Source organism: Nannobrachium achirus (assembly GCF_963921795.1).
Source record: "Nannobrachium achirus genome assembly, chromosome: 22".
Classification (NCBI taxonomy): domain Eukaryota; kingdom Metazoa; phylum Chordata; class Actinopteri; order Myctophiformes; family Myctophidae; genus Nannobrachium; species Nannobrachium achirus.
Window position 1 is genome coordinate 49,265,985 of NC_137829.1, and position 24,527 is coordinate 49,290,511.

Sequence of the window (24,527 nt, forward strand, 5' to 3'; positions counted from 1 at the left end):
GGGAACTCCATATATGGGCATAGAAGGGATTTTGTTAGTGTGACATCACAGTGAAGCCAGAGCGTGATGTCAGAGCAGCAAACCCATTCTGTTAGAGTGGTTCCCCTGACATCACAGTGATGTCAGAGCATGATGTCAGAGCGGCAAACCCATAGACCATAAAAAAGTGTACACGTCCAGACGTAGTCAGCATGTGCCGTTTCACATACTAAACTGCGACCTTCGGTTGCAATCAGTGTTAAGTGAAGTGTCAATTCATGTTAACTTGACCTCTCACTCAGTACTTAGTCTGCTTTTTCCCCCCACTATAAAAATACAAACCGTTTCGTTTACGATTCTGTTTCTCTACGAAAACCGAGGCATCAGTCTACTACTACACAATGGTGCTCAATGTGGGGTCCTTGAAGGGATTCCAGAGGGTCCCCCCAGCTAAAAATGATAGTTTAGGAACCAAATGGACCCATGCACACAGGTGTGTGGAGACACATATCAAAATGGAGCTAATGCATATCAAACCGGGAGGGTCCTTGAAATGAAAAAAATAAAAATAAAAATCACTGCGGTCTACATTATAATTGACCTGGCTCCCCGTTCCGGTTCCTCTGTCCGCCCATCTGTCCGTCTGTCTGCTTTACCTCTGTAAACCTCGTCATTAGCAGGGACGTGCTGGGCCCCTGATTCAGCCCTGGAAAAAGAGTTGGAGAGGCCCTCATTGCGTGCTATAGAGAGAGATCTCTCTCTATAGCACTGCTGCTGCTACTCAAAGATTTGTGACAAAGTGACAAGCCAGTGGGCCAATTACTGTACATGAGTTATATTTCTTCGTTGTCGGGTGGAAACCTTGTATGTCCAAAACCGTTTGTTTTGTCTTTATCATTTTAAAAATGATTTAAACTAGTGAAAACAGCCCGCGAGGCGTTGTGTGCTTGTAGATCTGCTGTTTTCACTACTTTTGTGCGACGGCCTTGTATGATGAGGCAGGGCTTTGCTTTGCGAAAAAATTTACACATTTGAAACTTGGAGATACCGGTACGAGGTTTCTGCCCGACAGTGACGATTTACTTTGTTGGCCGCCCAGCCCCCAAAATGGAACAAAGGCCGACATTTTATTAAAATGTTTTTCTCCTAATGGCCGGCCTGGACCGGCCGGGAATGAACCGGCCGTTCGGGAGTTGTCTCGCTTTTCCCAATGGCCAGCACGTCCCTGGTCATTAGCGGGCAGACGATAGTGCTCCTGCCAGGGGCTTCTTCCTTGTGACAGACAGGGGCCTTAAAAGTTCGTCTTTTGTGTGTTCCTCTTTCATCCTAGCCCGCGGGGGGGCGGGGGGGCGGGGGGCGGGGGGGGTAGGGGAGCCTGTGATATTGCCTTTGTGGAGCTTGAAGCAAATAATCTGGAATAAAATAAAACGGATTCCTCGTAGGCCTGATCCTTAGCAACACAACAACAACAGGCCTCATCACCATCTGTTCACTTCACGGCGAACATGGCCGACCGCCGCGCGTTACAGGGTCTGTCACCTGTTCCTATTGTTAGTCGTGTCTGTGTTAATACGCGTGTGTGTGTGTGTGTGTGTGTGTGTGTGTGTGTGTGTGTGTGTGTGTGTGTGCGCGTGCGCGTGCGCGTGCGTGTGCGTGTGTGTGTGTGTGTGTGTGTGTGTGTGTGTGTGTGTGTGTGTGTGTGTGTGTGTGTGTGTGTGTGTGTGTGTGTGTGTGTGTGTGTGTGTGTGTGTGTGCGTGCGTGCGTGCGTGCGTGCGTGCGTGCGTGTTAGACAGAGTGTCGTATGACAGGGGTAACTCAGGGGTCAAAAGTCATAATTGAAGTGGAGAGAGACTCATCATCAGGGGCGTCACAAGGGGGGGAAAGTATAGCTATTGAAAAATAGCAGATCTACAACTGCGAGCTTGTAGATCTGCTATTTTTGAAAAGTCGTGAAAATGTGTGCAAATCTTTTGAATGTATGTATTTTTTAAGCGAACATTTTTAACTTAAATTTTGCTTCTGGGGGGGGTCCCTGGAACTAAATATTTTGAGATGGGGGTCCGTGGCCAAATACATAGCATTTTGGGGGTCCTTCACATGAAAAGGTTTGAGCACCACTGACATAGAAGCATAGGTTTTTTTTTTTAAACGTAGAAATATTCTGCCCAAATTTTCACGATTTTTCAAAAATAGCAGATCCAAGCTATTCCAGATCCAAGCTTTTATATCTGCTATTTTTCTATAGTTAAAGCACAACATAATGTGTAATAATGCGTTCATGGGGGGCCCGCAGTGAATCCTTGTACCCAGGGCCCAGAATTTGGTGGGACACGCCTGCTCATCATCCTCATGCGGTGATTCTGTCCCGTTTAACCCATTAAGGCCTGAGGCCGATTCTACAAACACATTCTAAACCAGTAGGCTAGTTCTCAGTCCCCCGAAATGAATGATTTACGTCAAAAGAAATAAAAGAAATGGCAGATATGCAAGTTCGCAGTGCAGCTTGTAGATCTGTTATTTTTGAATAGCCAACATGTATGAATGGATTAAGTGGTTAAAATGATTTTGATGCTACATTAACTACTTTTGCTACTTACAGGCAGCACGCACGCACGCACGCACGCGCACACGCACACCCTCTGTGTAATTTGGTTGATTTTAGAGTGAAAGAATAAGGGACCTAAATGGATAATTTTCTTAACTTTCTCATAGTTAAATGCACCCTGAGCACTCTACCAGTGCACATACAACGTGACCGCATGCGGTCTGACTTCAAACAAACTTGACCTCCTTTAGTTTTCTGCTTCCCCAGTCATTACATAATTCATTATTTCATCACACGGCCACTGTGGAGGAGAGAGGGAGAAGGCAGGCAGGCAGGCAGGCAGGCAGGCAGGCAGGCAGGCAGGCAGGCAGGCAGGCAGGCAGGCAGACAGACAGACAGACAGACAGACAGACAGACAGACAGACAGACAGACAGACAGACAGACAGACAGACAGACAGACAGACAGACAGACAGACAGACAGACAGACAGACGCTTTTAATCCAAAGCGACTTGCATCAATATAATAAGCAAGATAATATGTCAGTACATCAAGAACAACACGACAAATGCATAGGAATATCAATCTAGAAACATTAATAACATATATAGGTAGACCACGCACCTAATCAGTAAAAAAAATAACTTTTCTAAAACCTAAAAATGCTATCTAGCTTCATGTGTGGTCATTGAGGGAAGTGGAGTGTTACAGTAGTGCTATGGGTTTAGGTGGAGTCTGAAGAGGTGAGTCTTCAGTCCACGGTGGAAGCTAGGGAGTGAGTCTGTAGTTCTAAGTGCGACATGGAGTTTATTCCACAGTTTGGGGGCCAGGAGGGCGAATTGTCTAGGACGAGTGGATTTTTGTCCTGGGGTTTTTAGCGAGGGTTCTGTCAGCATCCCTGTGTCGGCTGATCTGAGTGAACGGGTGGGGTTGTAGGGGTTGATCAGGTTTTGGAGGTATGGAGGAGACAGACAGACAGACAGACAGACAGACAGACAGACAGACAGACAGACAGACAGACAGACAGACAGACAGACAGACAGACAGACAGACAGACAGACAGACAGACAGACAGACAGACAGACAGACAGACAGACAGACAGACAGAGCAGGTCAACAAAAGAGTGGAGAAGGGGGTAGAGGGGTCATCCTTAATTTAACCTCTCTGAAAAACCCTCTATTCTTGTTCAACGTGCTGTGTTGACCAGGGCAGGTCAGCTTCTGTACCTTTCCATCTACACCCCAAAGACTGGCCGAACATAGCCAATCTGCAGGCTTGTAGATCTGCTATCTCCCAGAATAGGGATGCTACAGTATAGGTCAGTGGTTTTCAACCAGTGGTCCTTGAGGGGGTTCCAGGTGGTCCCTAGCTAAATGATGGAGTCGGTAACCAAATGGATCCTTATACTGTTCCATTTGGTTTCATTTCACACTCTCAATAGAATTGTGGACACAAATCTTATCCAACAATACAATAGTCTAGGTTTTGAACTATGAGAGGCTAAACTGGTGGTCCGTGGCTCAAATGCCAAATAAATAATGGTCCTTGATATGAAGATGGTTGAAAACCACTGCTATATAGGCTGTAGTTTAGATTGGTTAACCAGCATGTCGTCGTCGTCGGGTGGAAACCTCGTATCACCAAGTTTCAAATGTGTACGTTCTTTCGCAAAGTAAAGCCCTGCTTCATCATACAAGGCCGTCGCACAACAGTAGTGAAAACTAGCAGATCTACAAGCACACAACGCCTCGCACCGCGAGGCGTTGTGTGCTTGTAGATCGTCTGTTTTCACTAGTTTAGATAATTTTTTAAATGATAAATGCAAAACGAACGGTTTTGGACATACAAGGTTTTTCACCCGACACATGACGACGATTTTAATCCGCAGCGAAACAATCCAGCCAGGCCTCTTGTTGAAGCCTCTCCACTGACAGTTGAAGTTGATCCTGCTGCGACGGAGCTCCGTCTCGGCATGTGACGGCCAAACACTCCTGGATAAGTCCTCCGCTCACTGGGGAGTGGCTGGCCAGACAAGGCAGGCCTTTATCAGGGGGGCACACGGGGGCCATGTAATGCATCTGAGATGGTATTTAGCCACAGGGAGCCCTCCTCCCCTCCCTCATCATCATCAGCCCACCACCGCCCACCCTGGCCCCCCCCCGTCCCACTCACCGAGGGCAGGGGCGTCACAAGGGGGGGGGGAGTGGGACTGAGTTACTAGGACCCAAGGTGGAGGGGCCTTAATTGTTTTATACTTTAACTATTGAAAAATAGCAGATCTACAAGCTCGCAGCGCGGCACCGAGTGCCACGCTGCGAGCTTGTAGATCTGCTACTTGATCTGCTACTTGATCTGTTGATCTGCTACTTGAAAAGATCTGCTACTTGAAAAGATCTGCTACTTGAAAAGTCATGAAAATGTGTGCAAATCTTTGAATATATGTATTTTTTTTTAAGCAAACATTTGTAACTCAAATTTTGCTTATGGGGAGGTCCCTGGAATATATTTTGAGATGGGGGTCCGTGGCCAAATACATATCATTTTGGGGGTCCTTCACATGAAAAGGTTTCAGCACCACTGACATAGAAACATAGATTAAAAAAAACAAAAAAAACACACATTTTCAGGAAAATAGCAGATCTACAAGCTCGCAGCGCGCTTGTATATCTGCTATTTTTCAACAGTTAAAACACAAAAGAATGCGTAATGATGCGTTCCCAGTCTAAATGGGTTAAACCCTCTCCCGCTATGAAGAACATTCATGGCGGGGGGCCCACAGTGAGTCCTCGTACCCGGGGCCCAGAATTTGGTGCGACGCCCTGACCGAGAGGGCACCGACAGCTGCTAAACGCCCCTCCCACCCCCAGTCCGCCACCCACGGGCCCACCTATAGAAAACTATTACAGAGATTTTCAAACTAAGCCCCTCTTGATGGGTTTGGTTAAAAGGGTTATCAAATTCACAAGGTCCACAACGTATCAGATGTCACTTCAAACGGCGGCGCAAAGCAAGGCGAAGTATGTCGGCGCAACACGTGCTGACGCTGGTCTTTTGTGAAGTTACGTCAGTCAGACTCCTACTTTATATTATGTGTGTTAAACTTTACGCTGTGAAGTAAAGTGCTGATGACCAGTGGTGTAAAGTAACCAAGTACATTTACTTAAGTACTGTACTTAAAGGAGTAGTTCACCACTTTTCAACCTGTCTTCATATAATAGGTCCTCACTAATGTTCATGATAAAATATCACAATTTTTTTTCTACTTGGTCCAAGTCTCCTAGGAGAGCTGTGGGAAGTTCAGAATTCATTGTCTTGTGACATCATCATTTTCCCAAAAAAAATGTAATCAATATTTTTGAAAAAAGATATGTAATTTTTAGTATCGCGAGAACAATGGCTTCCACTTTAAAATTGCAACTTTTCAGGAATAGAAAGCCTGCAGTTTCTATAAGCTGGATTGGCAATCGATGACAAGACGATGGGTTTCTGACCTGCCCACAGCCCTCCTCTGAAAAAAAGAAAAAAAAAGAAAAAAAAATGTTTTTGAGTGAGGACCAATTATATGAACATAGGTTGAAAAGTGGTGGAGTGCCCCTTTAAGTACAGTTTCAGTACTTTTACTTCTACTCCACTACATCTCAGATCCAAATATTGCACTTTTACTCCACTACAATTATTTGAAAACTTTATTTACTTGTTACTTTGCAAACATGTATCTGTCCCATTCAGCGCCACCATCAGACCGATTTTTACATGCGACCTGACAGTCGCTTATCTCCCGATTAGGGAGTCTTACTGGTATTATACAACACACATTAATGCACTTTAGCCCTATTCTATACCGTGGCTATTTGAAAATAGCCGATCTACTAAGCTCACAACGCGTCGCATTGCGACGCGTTGTGAGCTTGTAGATCTGCTATTCTCAAACATTTTGTACTTTTACTTTTGGTACTTCAAGTACATTTTGATGCCAATACTTTCGTACTTTTACTCAAGTACATTTTTTATTCTGGACTTTTACTTGTAACGGAGTATTTCTACATTGCAGTATTGATACTTTTACTCAAGTAAAAACAAAATGTGAGTACTTTTTCCACCACTGCTGATGACAAAAGCGGACATCACTTGTCATTGTTGATAATGTGCCTGTCTGCCTGTGTGTGTCTTGCATATCAAAACATAACTAGAAATACTGTTCCTACGAAACAGTGTGGGCTCGCATGTTCTGTAACACATGTGTGGGCACAAAGATCTACCCTTTGGCTGCACCTCACTGGCTAAGGGCCCTGCCTTTGTACTGTCGAGGAGAACTTGACTGATAGATAAATAACGAAGATAACATACGCGTGCTCGCTTTCAGCGAGCCCACAATTCACCCTTTTTCAAGTCCCGCCCGCTGTCCTACCCCTCTTCCCACACATTGGTTGCTGTGTCTTGGTGGGACACTCGGTGGGACACTACATCCACTGCCATTTTAATTCAGTTGCTTCATATTGTTATTCTGTGTGTTCAGTTCTAATTTCAAACTTGGTTTCAGTAAAATGGAGCAGCTCAGTGGCAGTATGGTGACTCGGCATGTTTTTAAATGTTTTTATTTCTCCAAAAATTATGTTCTAGTAAATTCAACTTAAAAAAGGCGGAACCAGGGCGGGACAAGGCAGATGGAGCCTGCTGGTTGGTCAGTCAGGGACCAACCAGAAGGCTAACGAAGGGTGAATTATGCACTGCTTGAGTGCACAATATACATGTAGACACACATACTGCACAATATACATGTAGACACACATACTGCACAATATACATGTAGACACACATACTGCACAATATACATGTAGACACACATACTGCACAATATACATGTAGACACACATACTGCACAATATACATGTAGACACACATACTGCACAATATACATGTAGACACACATACTGCACAATATACATGTAGACACACATACTGCACAATATACATGTAGACACACATACTGCACAGTTATATACATGTAGACACACATACTGCACAGTTATATACATGTAGACACACATACTGCACAGTTATATACATGTAGACACACATACTGCACAATATACATGTAGACACACATACTGCACAGTTATATACATGTAGACACACATACTGCACAATATACATGTAGACACACATACTGCACAGTTATATACATGTAGACACACATACTGCACAGTTATATACATGTAGACACACATACTGCACAATATACATGTAGACACACATACTGCACAATATACATGTAGACACACATACTGCACAGTTATATACATGTAGACACACATACTGCACAGTTATATACATGTAGACACACATACTGCACAGTTATATACATGTAGACACACATACTGCACAGTTATATACATGTAGACACACATACTGCACAATATACATGTAGACACACATACTGCACAATATACATGTAGACACACATACTGCACAGTTATATACATGTAGACACACATACTGCACAGTTATATACATGTAGACACACATACTGCACAATATACATGTAGACACGCATACTGCACAATATACATGTAGACACACATACTGCACAGTTATATACATGTAGACACACATACTGCACAGTTATATACATGTAGACACACATACTGCGCAGTTATATACATGTAGACACACATATTGCACAATATACATGTAGACACACATACTGCACAATATACATGTAGACACACATACTGCACAATATACATGTAGACACACATACTGCACAGTTATATACATGTAGACACACATACTGCACAATATACATGTAGACACACATACTGCACAATATACATGTAGACACACATACTGCACAGTTATATACATGTAGACACACATACTGCACAATATACATGTAGACACACATACTGCACAATATACATGTAGACACACATACTGCACAGTTTGCACATCCAATCAGTGTTGATTTTGTCGACAAAAACTATGACAAAAAATGTTCGTCGACTACCTTTTTTCACTGATGAAAACTAAATAGAAACTAAATAAACACTAAGCTGTGATGACTAAAACTATGACTAAATATATTGACAATTTTGTCAACAAATAAAAACTAGACAAAAATGTCACGGTAGGGACTAGTAGAGAAGAGATCCATTAGAACTAAAAGACACATAATTTTATGTTTGGTTGCACTATCAGAGTTGCAATAGCGCGACGCGTTGTGAGCTTGTAGATCGGCTATTTTCAGAGCCAACCAAGTGTGTAAAATCAGCCATTACGACACCATCATTGCTCCCGGTGAGCAGGTTGGTGGCTTGCATGGTTTCCTCCGCCACCGGTGTATGAATGTGTGCGTGAATGGGTGAATGTAATGCACAATCTCTGTAAAGCGCTTTGGATAAAAGCGCTATATAAATGCACCATTTACCATTTTATTTACCATTTATCAAGGCCCGCCAAAAATGTTTCGTCGACAAAATCAACTGTACATTTAGTCGACTAAATTATTGTGATATTTGGTCGACTAAAACTAGACTAAAACTAAAACATTTCAGATGACTAAAATATGACTAAAACTAAATCGCATTTTATTCAAAAGACTGCAACTAAAACTAAATCAAAAATCTGCTGCCAAAATTAACACTGCATCTAATGTCACTAAAAACTAAGCTTCAGACCTCCCAAAACAAACTCATACCACTACTTCTCGGCCGTATAGGTCCATGACCCACCTAATATCCGACCCACTTTGCTAGTTTGGGATGGCTCACGGTTGAAGACAGGGTTATGCCGATATCAACAGGATTGGTATTTGAGATAGTCAAAGGGGCAGTTCCCTCGACACCCTCATACCTGTCTGCCTAACAGCTACTTCTCCTGATCGGGCCCCCAAATTTAGAACAAACATGGGAACATTGTCATTCTATTACTCTGCTACCGAAATGTGGAATGTCCTGACACCATCCATTAAAGCAGTGTTTCTCAACCTGTGGGTCGGGACCCCCAGGGGGGGTCCCCAAATTATTTTGGGGGGTCGCCAGATGATTAACTTAATGTGCAACACTGTTTTCTCAATCAACAGTAAACAAACCAACACAAGGTTTAAGTGTAGGCCTATAGCACATTTCTAAAGTGACAATTTAGGGACTTTTTAATAACTAATTGTCAAATATTAGAGGCAGAAATTGTGAAAATAGCGTTGTGAGCATGTACTGTAGATCTGCTATTTTCACAATAGAACCCTGATATACAAAATGTAATGCCTCAACTCTTAGTGCTTGTCAGGGTGGGTGGGGGGGGGGTCCCCAGTTAAAATATGATTATTTTGGAACCACTGCATTAAAGGATGTGCATCACTGGTTTCTTACAAATCTGTCTTGATTTGAAAGAATCTAACAGGAGACCACAAGGGGAGGTAAATGTCCCATCTCCAGGGGCGTCACAAGGGGTAGGAAAGTGGGACTGAGTTACTGGGGCCCAAGGTGGAGGGGCCCTATAGTAACTTTATCTATTGAAAAATAGCAGATATACAAGCTCACAGCGCGGCACCTAGCAGATATACAAGCTCAGCGCGGCACTCGGTGCCGCGCTGTGAGCTTGTATATCTGCTATTTTTCAATAGTTAACATTCATGGGGGGCCCGCAGTGAATCCTTGTACCCAGGGCCCAGAATTTGGTGTGACACCCCTGCCCATCTCCTTTGAACATTTGTATTTATTATTGAGTACATTTTTCTTACTGTACCACATGCTGTTTACATTTCTGATTAATAATTCAATCAATCAATCAATACACATTATGTATAGAAGTAGGAGGAGTCACCTTCAAACATCTCAAATGGAGCTGTGACTAATATATTAACTTTTATATTCTGTCTCGCTATTGTTGCTATTCTTATTATTTATCTTTGCTGTTGTGCAACAATGTTGTTGTTGTGTACTCGTACACAAGACAACAAAAATAAACAATCCCGAATAATTATAACTCTACATTTCTTTTTTGTATATCCAGCACAATAGGAGCTTGTGTGTCCGCGGGCTCATCTTATGCCTGGCTGTGATTAAATCAATACTAACGAGGGCTTATTAAATTGATATGATCGGTTCCACGTTAGCATGCTTTCCTTCCAGTCTTCCCGTGTCTCTTCTCTCCTGCGAGGCAAAAGTCCCTCTCGCAAAAAATGGGATTTTCCAACTCCAAATGTTTGCCAGACGCTCCGTATCAAAACGGAGGTAGCGCCGGAATTCATGGTTTGCTTTTACGTTTTTTTTTTTAATTGGTCGCAGTTAAAACCGGCACATCTTGTCCGTATCTCTGTAACGCCTGACACTGTGGTTCCCCTGACACATCACTGTGACATCACAGGTGACATCACAGTGATGTCAGATACCCAGAGCAGGGATAACGCCTGACACTGTGGTTCCCCTGACACATCACAGTGATGTCAGATACTCAGCGCAGGGATCTCCATATGGGCATAAACATGTGACATCACAGTGGTGTGGCTGGTTCAGACGGGGATCTCCATGTATGGGCATGCAAGGGATTGTATGTTGCGTTGAGATGTCATGGGAACCACTCTAACAGAATCCCTTTTATGCCCATATAAGGAGATCCCTGATGTCATCAATAGTAAGCCCATATCTAACAGGACTTCATATTGGAATGCCCATATATGGAGGAAGACAGCCCATATCTGTGTGGCTGGTATATATGATGTCAGATGGATCTCCACATATGGGTACCAGGAGTCTCCATATATGGGTAACTGGTCCGATATACATCACTGGCCAGACGGCCAAGATATGGCGCGACCGGTCGCTTGTCGCCCTGAGACGTCTTACTTCTTCAGTGAATAAGCTGTCCCTGGTCTGTGAGAGAGCTCCATGCCGGTGTTTATGACCAGTGAGGTTTGTCAACATTTGGACACACACACACACACACACACCGCTTGTGGTAATGTGTGTATATCAGGGAGCAATTGTGTGTGTGTGTGTGTGTGTGTGTGTGGGGGGGGGGGGGGGGGGGGGTTAAATGCTTTTAGCTACAATGACATCACACGTATGAAACAAGATGAGCCGAGTGCTTCAGAGTTTAGCATGTGTAGTATCTCCAGTCTTGTCGTGTTTGAGGTGCTAGAAGTTAATATAGGATCAAATCAGCATGGGGTCCCATCGGGAAGTTCTTCTCGCACACTTGGAGCCAAGGAACGCATTAAAAAGCCTTTATTTGACAACTAGGGCTATTACATATTAAAACAATAAAAAGCCAATAAAGCCGACCGGTTTCGACACAAAGAGTGTCTTCTTCAGGGCGTGGCTATAGGGGGATGGCACCGTAGGTGCATGTCCTCTTATACCTCCTTGTGGCCAAGGGAACCAATCATAACACATATATATATATCTCATCAGGATCAATGTAAGCAATCTAACTCATATACATAGTAAGTATTGTGTATTTACATTCATATCGCCCACCTATACCAACAATATAGACATATATGACAAATTGCATAACTCATACTTTCAATATGTAAATAACCAAATAAATCACCTTTACAGAAATGGTTTAAAATCAATTTCTTCATTTAGACCAGGGTATACCTGGTCTAAATGAAGAAACATCACACGTATGTGCAAATATAGGGATAGGGTATCGACGACGCGTGTGTTGGAGCTGCAAAACAAAGGTGCTTCATGCATGGATTTGGCTCCTTTCCGCGGCTCGGAGAGCTTTAAAAAAAACTATATTTTCACCTGCTTTTAAAAATGTCAAAAGGTTGTGGTGGTTGTTGCAGGTCCCAGCACGACAATCTGTGTATATTCTTTGCGCAAAAAAAAGAGAAGATAGTCTCACAAATTCAATGCCGATACCTCCGTCTGTCTTTCAATGTTATATGAGATACTTAAAGGTCCTACACCATGCATTTAAAAATAATTTATATAACACTGTTTGTGTCCCAAAAACGTTTTTGAAAAGGTTTGAGGCTAAATTACCACTCCTGAATACAGAGCCCCTGTTATTTCTGCCTGGCTTTCAGAGCATTTTCAGCTGCAGTACCACCTTGTCCTGAGTGGGAGGACTGCGCTATTGAGCCAGTTTTGGCCCCACACTCCTCCCCAGCTCCTGCTCAGCAGGCCTGCCCACCCCTCCCCAACCCTCTCCCAGCTCCTCCTGCCTCCTTCTCAGGCCTGCCCACCCCTCCCCAACCCTCTCCCAGCTCCTCCTGCCTCCTTCTCAGGCCTTGTGACATCACAAATCTGACATTTCACAATCAGGACCGTTCTGAGACATGCTAACATAGATCTTCCCATAAACTGAGAAAGACACAATGGTCAGAAATAGGACTTTGTGAGGATAGAAGTTGCTTGTGGGACACCATGAAAATACATAAAAATTGGAAAAATGAAAATTCATGGTGTAGTCCCTGTGTGGTTCCTGTGGAAATAAGCCTCGACTTTCTAGGATCTCCTTTTAGTTGACCTTGTACCAGTGATTTGTACTGTCATGAAACTGTACTTTTTTCTATTGCAAACTTCTAATAAATTCTTCAATCAATCAATCAAAGGCGGATTTGGTCACCGCTCCAAAATGCCCGAATGTGCGTCTCTAAAAGAATTACGACCCGTCACTGAATGGGTGCATGAGACAACCTGACCGTACGGCGGACACCGCTTCTCCTTATTATCTCTGGCATCAAACGCGACTGCCGTGACTTAAAAAGGCCCCTCGCCGCGACAGCGTTTTGGGCTCTTTATCCACTTTAAAGAGACATAGGTTAACGAGTGCTTCATGACCTGCAAGGAGAGCATCACACGGCCAACCGGGGAGCCTCCTTGTGATGTACGCAGCTGCCCTGGCGCGCAGACGGAGGAGCCGCGTGTGAATCAATCAACGTCGCCAAGAGGACCTGAGGCTGTGGATCAGAGAGGGAACAAGACAAGGTGGCCCCTTCACATCCTCTTCCCATATCAAGGGATCAATCACCTGACAAAGCGGTAGCCCCTTCTGAGGCAATAAAAGACGGCACTCTCAGAGGCAGTGGGAGAACAATGCGTGCACAGAGCTCTCTAACACGGGGAGGGAGACCTCAGATTATACCATGAGCACACGCATACGCACAGGGGTGTCACACCAAATTCTGGGCCCTATGGGTACAAGGATTCACCGCGGGGCCCCCCATGAATGTTCTTCATAGGAGGGAGGGAGGTTTAACCCATTTAGACATGGGAACGCATTATTACGCATTGTTTTGTGCTTTAACTATCGGTGCTGCGCTGCGAGCTTGTCGATCTGCTATTTTTGAAAAATCCTGAAAATGTGTCTTTGAATAATATTATTTCAAATCCTTCTAAGGTTTTTTTTTTTTTAACTGTTTCCCATCTCAAAATATTTAGTTGCAGGGACCTCCCAGAAGCAAAATTTTAGTTACAAATGTTCGCTTAAAAAAACACATGTATTCAAAGATTTGGACACAACTTCACAACTTTTCAGAAATAGCACATGTACAAGCTCGCAGCGCGGCACTCGGTGCCACGCTGTGAGCTTGTACATCTGCTATTTTTCAATAGCTAAATAATTAAGGCCCCCCCTCCACCTTGGGCCCTAGTAACTCAGTCCTACTTTTCCCCTCCCCTTGGGACGCCCCTGCAGACCCATGCGTGTGTGTGTGTGTGTGTGTGTGTGTGCGCGCGCGCGCGTGCACGTGTGTGTATGCGTGTGTGTGTGGACAGCACAACTTACATTCCTGGCCGTGGCCACGATAAGGGATCACTCGCCCGCAGGGGCGTCACACCAAACTCTGGGCCCTGGGTACAAGGATTCACTGCGGGGCCCCCCATGAATGTTAACTATTGAAAAATAGCAGATATACAAGCTCACAGCGCGGCACCGAGTGCCGCGCTGCGAGCTTGTAGATCTGCTATTTTTGAAAAATCGTGAAAACGTGTGCAAGAAACCTATGTCAAGGACCCCCAAGATGATATGTATTTGGCCACGGACCCCGATCTCAAAATATTTCGCTCCAGGGACCCCCAGAAGCAAAATTTGAGTTACAAATGTTCGCTTAAAAAATACATCTATTCAAAGATTTGCACACATTTTCACGACTTTTCAAAAATAGCAGATCTACAAGCTCGCAGCGCGGCACTCGGTGCCGCGCTGTGAGCTTGTATATCTGCTATTTTTCAATAGCTAAAGTTACTAGGGCCCCTCCACCTTGGGCCCTGGTAACTCAGTCCCACTTTCCTACCCCTTGTGACGCCCCTGCTCGCCCGTTCACACGGAACATCCAGGGGTCAAACATGCAGACGGAAGGTTAACCGTCCTTACGGAGTGCCATACCCAGCAAGGCCAGCTCTGTTCTCTGTTCCGTATTTATTGCTTAATTCATTGGTTTTTTACCAGAGGCTGTCCAGAATTAGCAGAGCACATTGCGTGTCATCGTCGTCCCAGTTGCCAAAAAACCAGACGCCATCTGAATAACAGATCCCCGGGGCGAAGCTGTGTCGGGAGTCAGTCCTGATGGAGACAAAAGGTCTGTCTGTTTATCGTGTCACCCCATTGATATTTGACTGGGGGTGGGGGGTGGTGGTGGTGGGGCTCCTTAGCAGTACCCCTCTCAATTAGCATATCGTCTTTAATTTGGGGCTTTTTTTTTTTTGCAAAATCGGTAAACAGTCTCCAACGTGACCGATCCACGCTGAAAAACAAGCGAGGGAGCGTGATAATGCCGGTACTGTACTGAGGAACATGGAGCAACGTGTAATTGTGCCATGGAATGCATGACAGGCCTGCCGATCCACAAAGGAGCCTTCTCTTACTGCAACGTGGGGGTCACGTCATATTTTTAGAATAGCCTTTCAAAGTCGAGCTCTTGGCTTTGTGACTTTAGTGTTCGGGTTTTAGGTGTGGACGCTTCTGTTCAAATCGGATCTAACAAGTTGTTTAACGCCATTGAAATTAACACAGGTTTTGAAAAAAACTTATTTGTATTAATTAAAGCGGTCTTTGTTGCTGTACATACTGAGGAATGTCGACGGCTACGTCTGATAGCGTTAACGTGACGATGATAAAGTACTACTTGTGCTAGTTCTAGCGCTGCTCTGTACGCCAGCGGTTCTCAACCTGTGGCCTGTGGCCCGCTAGGGTGGGCCGGGAGGATATTGCAAGTGGTCCCCCAGATAATTGTCAAAACACAAAGATTTTATTGATAGTGTAACATGAATATATATTAAAAAAGAAAATCATGGTTTTGCTTTTCTTTAAAACCGTGAAAAATGTGTTCATTGCGACCATAGGTCACAGTTTACTGTCAGAACCGGCACAGCGCCTGACACTGTGGTTCCCCTGACACATCACTGTCTTGGCCATCTGGACAGTGTGGCACAGAGTCACAGTGATGTCACAGTGATGATGTGGACATGATGCAGGGATGTCGATATATGAGCGTAAAGGGTCAGAGTCATAGTGATGTCACAGTGATGTGGACATCAGGGGGGATTGGGGATTTGGTTCCCCTGTCATCCCAGGGATCTCCATATCTCCATATATGGGCATAAAAGGGAATTGTTCCCCTGGCATCTCAGGGATCTCCATATATGGGCATAAAAGGGACAGTCTGTCTGTCTGTCTGTCTGTCTGTCTGTCTGTCTGTCTGTCTGTCTGTCTGTCTGTTTAATGCTTGTCTTTATTGTTGATTGACTCTCACGCTCTGACATCACTGTGATGTCATGGGAACCAAATCCCTTTTATTGCCATATATGGAGATTGCTGTGATGCCAGAGGAACCAATCCCTTTGGCCAGATGGCCAAGACATGGCGCCACCTCGTCCTTCGAGGTCGCTTTCTCTCCCTGAGGCGGCTTACTGGTATTGTGATACCGATAAATAAGAACGTATTATTGCATTGATCTAAGCCGGAACACAATCGATTGATTGATCATGAAAATAAACATGCTCTGAAAATGCACTCGGCCCACAGCTACCCAACCTGACCGCTTGTTAACAAGTGGTCAGATGGGTGGGCCGCCGAGATGTTCAAGTGGGCCCTCGTCCAGGAAGCGAGTTTCTAAATTCTCCTTGCTAAGGCAAGGAGCGCTCGTTTTCACCAGCGTCGGCAGGTTAGCTACTCACCAGCGTCAGCAGACTCAGCAGGTTAGCATTTCACCAGGTTAGCATTTCACCAGGTTAGCATTCACCAGCGTTAGTTTTACTGAGGTTAAGGTTAGGGTTAGAGTTGGGGTTAGGGTTAGGGTTAAGGCCTAACCTATAGAATAGGGCTAAATCAGAAATTAGCCTACAAAACAAATATGTTGCTACATACTGTACATGTACTGTAAGCCCCTCCCAAACAGCAAAATGTGTTCCCGGCCTGAATGGGTTAAAGGATAGGTTCAGGTTTTGGTGCACCTCTGCCGCGGTCCAAGTGACTACAATGGAGCGCTCCCTACCTCCGGTTCAGCCAATCACATGCTTCAAAAATGAGTCCGGGGCGTGGTTTTTCCTTAGCTCTCCTAGAATTTAGAAACTCGCGTCCAGGAAAGGTGGAGAACAGGGGTCATCACCATGCTGGCTTGTGGTGGACATTTCTGTCAAAATTCCATTTTCACCACGGACGTACAAAATGAGTTGACAATAATATCACCAGAAACACATAAAGAGCTATCCCCCTGTTTCCGCGAGAATTTACTGTAGCATTATTTGCGGGACACTTCCGGTTAACAGCAGACATACAAGCTCACGTCGCGTCGCAGATGCAACCGTTGTGAGCTTGTAGATCACTCTCAGCTGCAGCGCCGGAAGCTGCCTGCACATTCTGCGCAATGCACGATGGGATGTTGGAAAGTTGTGGATAGGATAGCCCTGAATGACCATAACAGGTCTGTAAGGTCTGTGATTCTGAGAGTGCACAAATGGAAACAAATGGACCCGTCCATCACTTAGACTTACGGAACCATTGCTGTATTGACTTTGACCTCTAAGGAACTATTGCTGTATTGACTTTGACCTCTAAGGACCTTCCAGGATGAGTGCTCATGTGCGCCTTGCGGTGACACGCCTCCTAGTTTCTTCTTTTTTCGCACTGATTTTTTGACACTGCACTATTAGGTTGTTAGTGTTGGTAGTTTCTGAGTATTTTTGCTTTGTTTAACAATGACTGTGAGATACTTGTTTGCACTAACTAGCATTGACTGCTATGGTCTCTTTTGCAAGACACTTTATGTATATTGTGGTGGTTCGTTCGGACACCGCCCGCCAGGTAGGCCCTGCATGTCAAAGAAGCGCACCCTGGATGGGAGAGCGAGCCCTAGCAGACCAACACACTGTGTGGGCCAAGTGATTGACGGGCGTTACCTGCCGGCCCACACGCTTCATCAGGCACAAGCATATGCACCTGTGGGCCCCACCCAACACTGGGGTGCATAAGTACTGAGCTCGCTCTCCCCTTCAGTCTGTGCTGGGAGTCTCTGACAAGCTGATCATGGGCAGACAGGCGGTAAGAGCCACCATATTTCCCTCTCCACCGCATGTTACTGTGTAAAGTGCATTATAGTAATGTTCCTTCTACTCATTACTTCTAGGCATGGACTGGGAGCGGACTGACACTGAGGAGTGTGTACCGGGATCAATGAGGAGCGCAAACCTGACTCACTGTGGAGTGTGTACCTATCACTGGAGAGTGTGTACTCGGCGAGCTGAGGAGAAGGACCTGGAAAAGGAGACCACAGCCTTACCTTCCGGACCCCCAGCGAGCCACCCCTATTCCTATTTTGTTGAGTATATCTCACTTCCCTTAAAACCTTACTAGTATCCGGAAATTCTCTGGCCCCAGGCCCATTATACCCCGTGTTCATTTTATTTAGAAGATAGAGAATTAGACGGATTTGTGTAAGAGCGGGCACCTACTCACCTATTACCTGTCACCTGTGGAAAAGAACTATACTCACCTATTACCTGTCACCTGTGGAAAAGAACTATACTCACCTATTACCTATGGGAAAGAAATACTTTACCTGTCACCTGTAGAGAGGAACTATACTCACCTAGCGCCGGTGGGGAAGAGAGACTATACAATGGAATTATACTCGCCTGTTTCCTGTGGAGGGAAACCCCTTTAAAGTAACTCTTACCTACCCCCCTGGCCGCCCCACGAAGAGGAGAAACGACAGCCCCGTCCCGGGAAAACCTTGTGTTGATTTATTAAAAGACAATTTCAGTTATTCACATTTATGTTGTTCATTCATGCTACGTTGCATTACAATGCTGTTGTAAAATAAGAACTGTTCAATAAATGCCCGAGTTGGCAACACGGTCTTTGCTCTCTTGTGCCTTGGTTTGGGTTCAGTCTCCACACATGGTGTGCAGAATACGGGTACTGAACCTCACCTAGACGCAATATGACAACCACACCGGCCCTAGACGCTCTGTTACAGAGCCAGGCCGAATTACAGCAAGCGGTGACTAAATTAATAGAGAAAATCCAAATTGACCAAAACGTTAATCCCACACGTTCGCCTGGAGAAGTGTTAACGAAACTGTCCCCCGATGATGATATTGAAGCCTTCCTGGAGGTGTTCGAGCGCACCGCTGCCCGGGAACGATGGCCCGTCCCCGACTGGGGCAGCATCATCGCTCCTTTCCTCTCAGGAGAAGCCCAACGTGTGTGCCGTGACCTACCCCTGGCAGAGGCCCGTGAATATAGGCGCCTGAAAGCAGCTATCTTGGCTAGTCAAGGTTATAGTATGCCGGCCCGAGCCCAGCGCTTCCATGGGTGGAACATGCAAGTGGCGCTGCCGCCTCGGCCACAAATAGCCGCTCTCCTCCGCCTAACTCATGGGTGGCTGACTACGGCCGGTGACCCGCCACTGATTGAGAGAATTGTCATAGACAAATGTATACGTTCCCTGCCGCCTGATGCCCGCCGCTATGCCTCACAGGTGAGCCCAAATTCCGTGGAGGCCCTGGTTGCGCTCCTGGAAAATCACCAAGTGAGTACAGAGATGATGAGAAGCACAAAGTCAGAGATTCCCAGAGGGACGGGGGAGGCACGTTACAACCGGGACCGCTCGCGGCCTCCGGCTACTCCCCTGTCGCCTACTACTACGAGACGAGCCACCACAGAGCGGACTGCCCGAAGCCAACCGCAGACATCACGCCGGTGCTACGTCTGCGGGAAAGCGGATCATATCGCATGGTCCTGCCCGGACCGAGACCGGGACGTATCCATGCCATCCGCCACCGCCGCCTCCGACGGCCGACGCCCCTGCCTTCACTCCGGGAGCCAGCGGCGGCGCCACTCCAACCTGCCGGTGAGAATTGACGGAGTGGACACCCAGGCTCTTCTCGACTCGGGGAGCGTCGTCACGCTGGTACACGCTGAGCATGCCGGGCGTCCCACCTCCAGCCGTATGCCGGTCAGCTGTGTGCATGGGGATGTGCGCTCCTACCCAACGACGCTGATACGCGTCCAATCCACCAAAGGAGATGTCGAAGTGGAAGCTGGAATTGTACCTAACCTACCGGTCCCACTGCTCATCGGCACGGACTGTGTGCTGTTTGAGAGACATTGGAACCCGGGGGGCAGAGGACCGCCGCGGCCGCGGCGAAGAAGAAAGATCCGGCCGGGCCCCCGTTGGAGGAACTCATTGCCCGCGTGCCCGGTCTTCCGCGCCGACTCAGAGGGACCAGAGAGCGAACCCTCTCCAGACGAGGAGCTGCAGGGAGATGCACCCGAGGCGGAGGAAGCGCCGCGGGGCACCTCGTCAGAAGAGCCAGAGCCGGTGGCGTGGCCTGACTTCCCCGAAGAGGAGGATGAGAGCTCTCCGCTCAGAGGGGACTTCGCCACACAACAGTGGAACGATCCGAACCTGGAAAATGCTCGGAGGAACGTCAGCGCGATTGATGGGAAACTATGTGAAGGGGTGAGTGAATTAATTTCCCCCTATTTCTTTGTGCGGAGGGATTTACTGTATAGAGGGTGGCGGAACAACACTGGGGACGTGATAGAACAGCTGCTCGTGCCAAAAGAATATGTCACCAGAGTATTGTATTTGGCCCACACGCACCAGCTGGGGGCGCACCTGGGCGTGAAGAAAACCACCGATCGCATCAATGCACGGTTTTATTGGCCAGGCATAAAACGAGCAGTAGAGGACTTTTGCAAAGGCTGCGGTGTATGCCAGCTCACCGCACCCCGTCCTTTCCAACGTAACCCTCTCATACCTATGCCTATCATTTCCACCCCATTCAGCCGCATTGGTATGGATATAGTCGGCCCCCTCCCCAAATCGGCTCGGGGACACAAATATATATTGGTAATACTAGACTATGCAACTCGGTACCCCGAGGCAATACCCCTGAGAGCCGCTACAGCCAGGGCAGTGGCGCACGAGCTCTTCATGCTATTCAGCCGGGTCGGAATAGCCGATGCCATTTTGTCGGATCAAGGCACATGTTTCATGTCTCGCGTCATCACCGAACTCTATAAATGGCTTAAAATAGATAAAATAAAGACCTCTATCTTTCACCCGCAATCGGACGGATTAGTGGAACGCTTTAATAAAAGTTTAAAGCAGATGTTAAAAAAGTTGATAGATATAGATGGCAAAGATTGGGATCGCTTGATTCCGCTGGTGTTGTTCGCCATACGGGAGGTGCCTCAAGCGTCTACGGGGTACTCCCCGTTTGAATTGCTATATGGACGGCAGCCACGGGGGCTGTTGGATATAGCAAAGGAAACATGGGAAAGCCAACCTTCCCCACATCGTTCTGTCATTGACCATGTTGAACAATTACAGGAGAGAGCCAAGAAGATCTGGCCGCTCGTTCGTGAACACATGGAACAAGCGCAGCGCGCCCAGTGCAGGGTGTACAACCGAGGCGCCACGCTGCGGAGCTTTGAGGTGGGCGAAAAAGTGCTGGTGCTCATTCCCACGAGCGAATGTAAATTTCTCGCAAAATGGCAAGGGCCATACGAAATTATGGAGAAACTGGGCCCGGTCAACTACCGCGTGCGCCAAATAGGGCGGCGGAAAACCATGCAAATTTACCATATTAATCTGCTGAAAAAGTGGCACGTTGTGCCTCCTGTCGCTCTCCCGGCCCTACTAACCACTCTCTCCTCTCAGAACCCGCCTCCAGTCCCTATTGGAGAGGAACTGTCCCCAGCTCAGGCGCAAGATATACGTGAGCTTCTGAGCAGGAATGCGGACCGGTTCTCAGAACTGCCGGGCCGTACCCACGCTATTGCGCACGACATCCAAACAACCCCGGGGAAAATAGTGAGACAACGTCCGTACCGTATCCCAGAGGCCCGGCGAGGAGCCGTAAAAGAGGAGGTAACAAATATGCTACAACTGGGAATTATAGAGGAGTCAGAAAGTGCCTGGTCGAGTCCCATTGTGCTGGTCCCCAAGCCGGACGGCACAATCCGGTTCTGCAATGATTTCCGTAAATTAAATGAGATTTCAAATTTTGATGCTTACCCCATGCCCCGGGTAGATGAATTAATCGAGCGGCTGGGCCCCGCTCGATTTGTAAGCACCCTCGATTTGACAAAAGGCTATTGGCAAGTGCCCCTTACAAAAGAAACCAAAGAGAAAACAGCCTTCTCTACCCCTGAAGGGCTGTTCCAATATACTGTCTTACCGTTCGGGGTACACGGTGCCCCCGCAACATTTCAGAGACTCATGGACCGAGTATTAAGGCCCCATCATCTCTATGCCGCCGCATATTTAGATGACATTGTGATCCACAGCAGCACCTGGGAGAATCACCTCCATCACATCGAAGCAGTCCTGGGAGCTCTCCGACGAGCGGGTCTGACCGCCAACGCCAAAAAGTGCCGAATAGGTCTGTATGAGGCCGAATATTTGGGTTTCACTATTGGGCGCGGGTGCGTAAAACCCCAATTACGCAAAGTGGAGCGTATACGCGATTGGCCCAAACCCGTCAGCAAGAAGCAGTTAAAGTCATTCTTGGGAATCATGTCCTACTATAACAAGTTCATAAATAACTATGCTACCCTTGCAGCTCCCTTGTACGAGATGACCCGACAAAGTCGGCCCAATATGCTGCGCTGGACAGAGGAGACCGAGGCCGTGTTCCGAGGCCTCAAACTGAAGCTCTGCGATGAGCCGGTCCTAAAAACCCCGGAATTCGGTAAGAATTTTCTACTCCACACCGACGCCTCGAACACAGGCCTCGGGGCCGTGCTCTCGCAAGTCATTGATGACGAAGAGCACCCAATAGTCTTCATTAGCAGAAAGCTCTTAAAGCATGAACTTAATTATGCAACGATAGAGAAAGAGGCTCTTGCTATTAAGTGGGCCATACACCACCTACGCTATTATTTGTGGGGAAGGCGTTTCACTCTCATAACGGACCACGCACCATTGAAATGGATGGCTAAAAGTAAGGACACTAATAAGAGAATAACACGTTGGTTTCTGGAGTTGCAGGATTACAACTTTGAGGTGGAGCATAAACCAGGGAAGGATATTCCCCATGCCGATGCCCTGTCCAGGCTCTATGAGGAAGAGCGGCAAGTTTGCGAACCAGTAGCAAACTTAAGGGGGGGGATGTGTGGTGGTTCGTTCGGACACCGCCCGCCAGGTAGGCCCTGCATGTCAAAGAAGCGCACCCTGGATGGGAGAGCGAGCCCTAGCAGACCAACACACTGTGTGGGCCAAGTGATTGACGGGCGTTACCTGCCGGCCCACACGCTTCATCAGGCACAAGCATATGCACCTGTGGGCCCCACCCAACACTGGGGTGCATAAGTACTGAGCTCGCTCTCCCCTTCAGTCTGTGCTGGGAGTCTCTGACAAGCTGATCATGGGCAGACAGGCGGTAAGAGCCACCATATTTCCCTCTCCACCGCATGTTACTGTGTAAAGTGCATTATAGTAATGTTCCTTCTACTCATTACTTCTAGGCATGGACTGGGAGCGGACTGACACTGAGGAGTGTGTACCGGGATCAATGAGGAGCGCAAACCTGACTCACTGTGGAGTGTGTACCTATCACTGGAGAGTGTGTACTCGGCGAGCTGAGGAGAAGGACCTGGAAAAGGAGACCACAGCCTTACCTTCCGGACCCCCAGCGAGCCACCCCTATTCCTATTTTGTTGAGTATATCTCACTTCCCTTAAAACCTTACTAGTATCCGGAAATTCTCTGGCCCCAGGCCCATTATACCCCGTGTTCATTTTATTTAGAAGATAGAGAATTAGACGGATTTGTGTAAGAGCGGGCACCTACTCACCTATTACCTGTCACCTGTGGAAAAGAACTATACTCACCTATTACCTGTCACCTGTGGAAAAGAACTATACTCACCTATTACCTATGGAAAGAAATACTTTACCTGTCACCTGTAGAGAGGAACTATACTCACCTAGCGCCGGTGGGAAGAGAGACTATACAATGGAATTATACTCGCCTGTTTCCTGTGGAGGGAAACCCCTTTAAAGTAACTCTTACCTACCCCCCTGGCCGCCCCACGAAGAGGAGAAACGACAGCCCCGTCCCGGGAAAACCTTGTGTTGATTTATTAAAAGACAATTTCAGTTATTCACATTTATGTTGTTCATTCATGCTACGTTGCATTACAATGCTGTTGTAAAATAAGAACTGTTCAATAAATGCCCGAGTTGGCAACACGGTCTTTGCTCTCTTGTGCCTTGGTTTGGGTTCAGTCTCCACAATATATACTTATATATTATTCGCCCCCTCTATTGATGCACCTTCTCTTTATTGTCTCCACCAGCCGAAGGCTGAGGGAGAGTATGTTTTTCCCCTCCGTCCGTCCGTCCGTCCGTCCGTGCGTCCGTGCGTCCGTGCGTGCGTGCGTCCGTGCGTGCGTGCGTGCGTCCGTGCGTCCTCGCAGTTTGTGAACAGCTAATCTCAGTCACCGTTGGCCCGATCGCTGCCAAACTGAGCACACACACTCCCTGGATGCCAATCTAGAACCTCTGCCCCACATTTTTCAAATCAGCCTCAT

The 24,527-nt window shown here is 46.7% G+C and overlaps 1 protein-coding gene across 1 annotated transcript in view; it reads right to left on the minus strand.

Annotated features, from left to right (window-relative positions):
* arhgap15 (Rho GTPase activating protein 15) overlaps positions 1-24,527 on the minus strand; it is a gene marked incomplete at its 3' end in the record, with an annotated part of 160,563 nt that overhangs the window by 62,889 nt on the left and 73,147 nt on the right. The window lies entirely within an intron of this gene.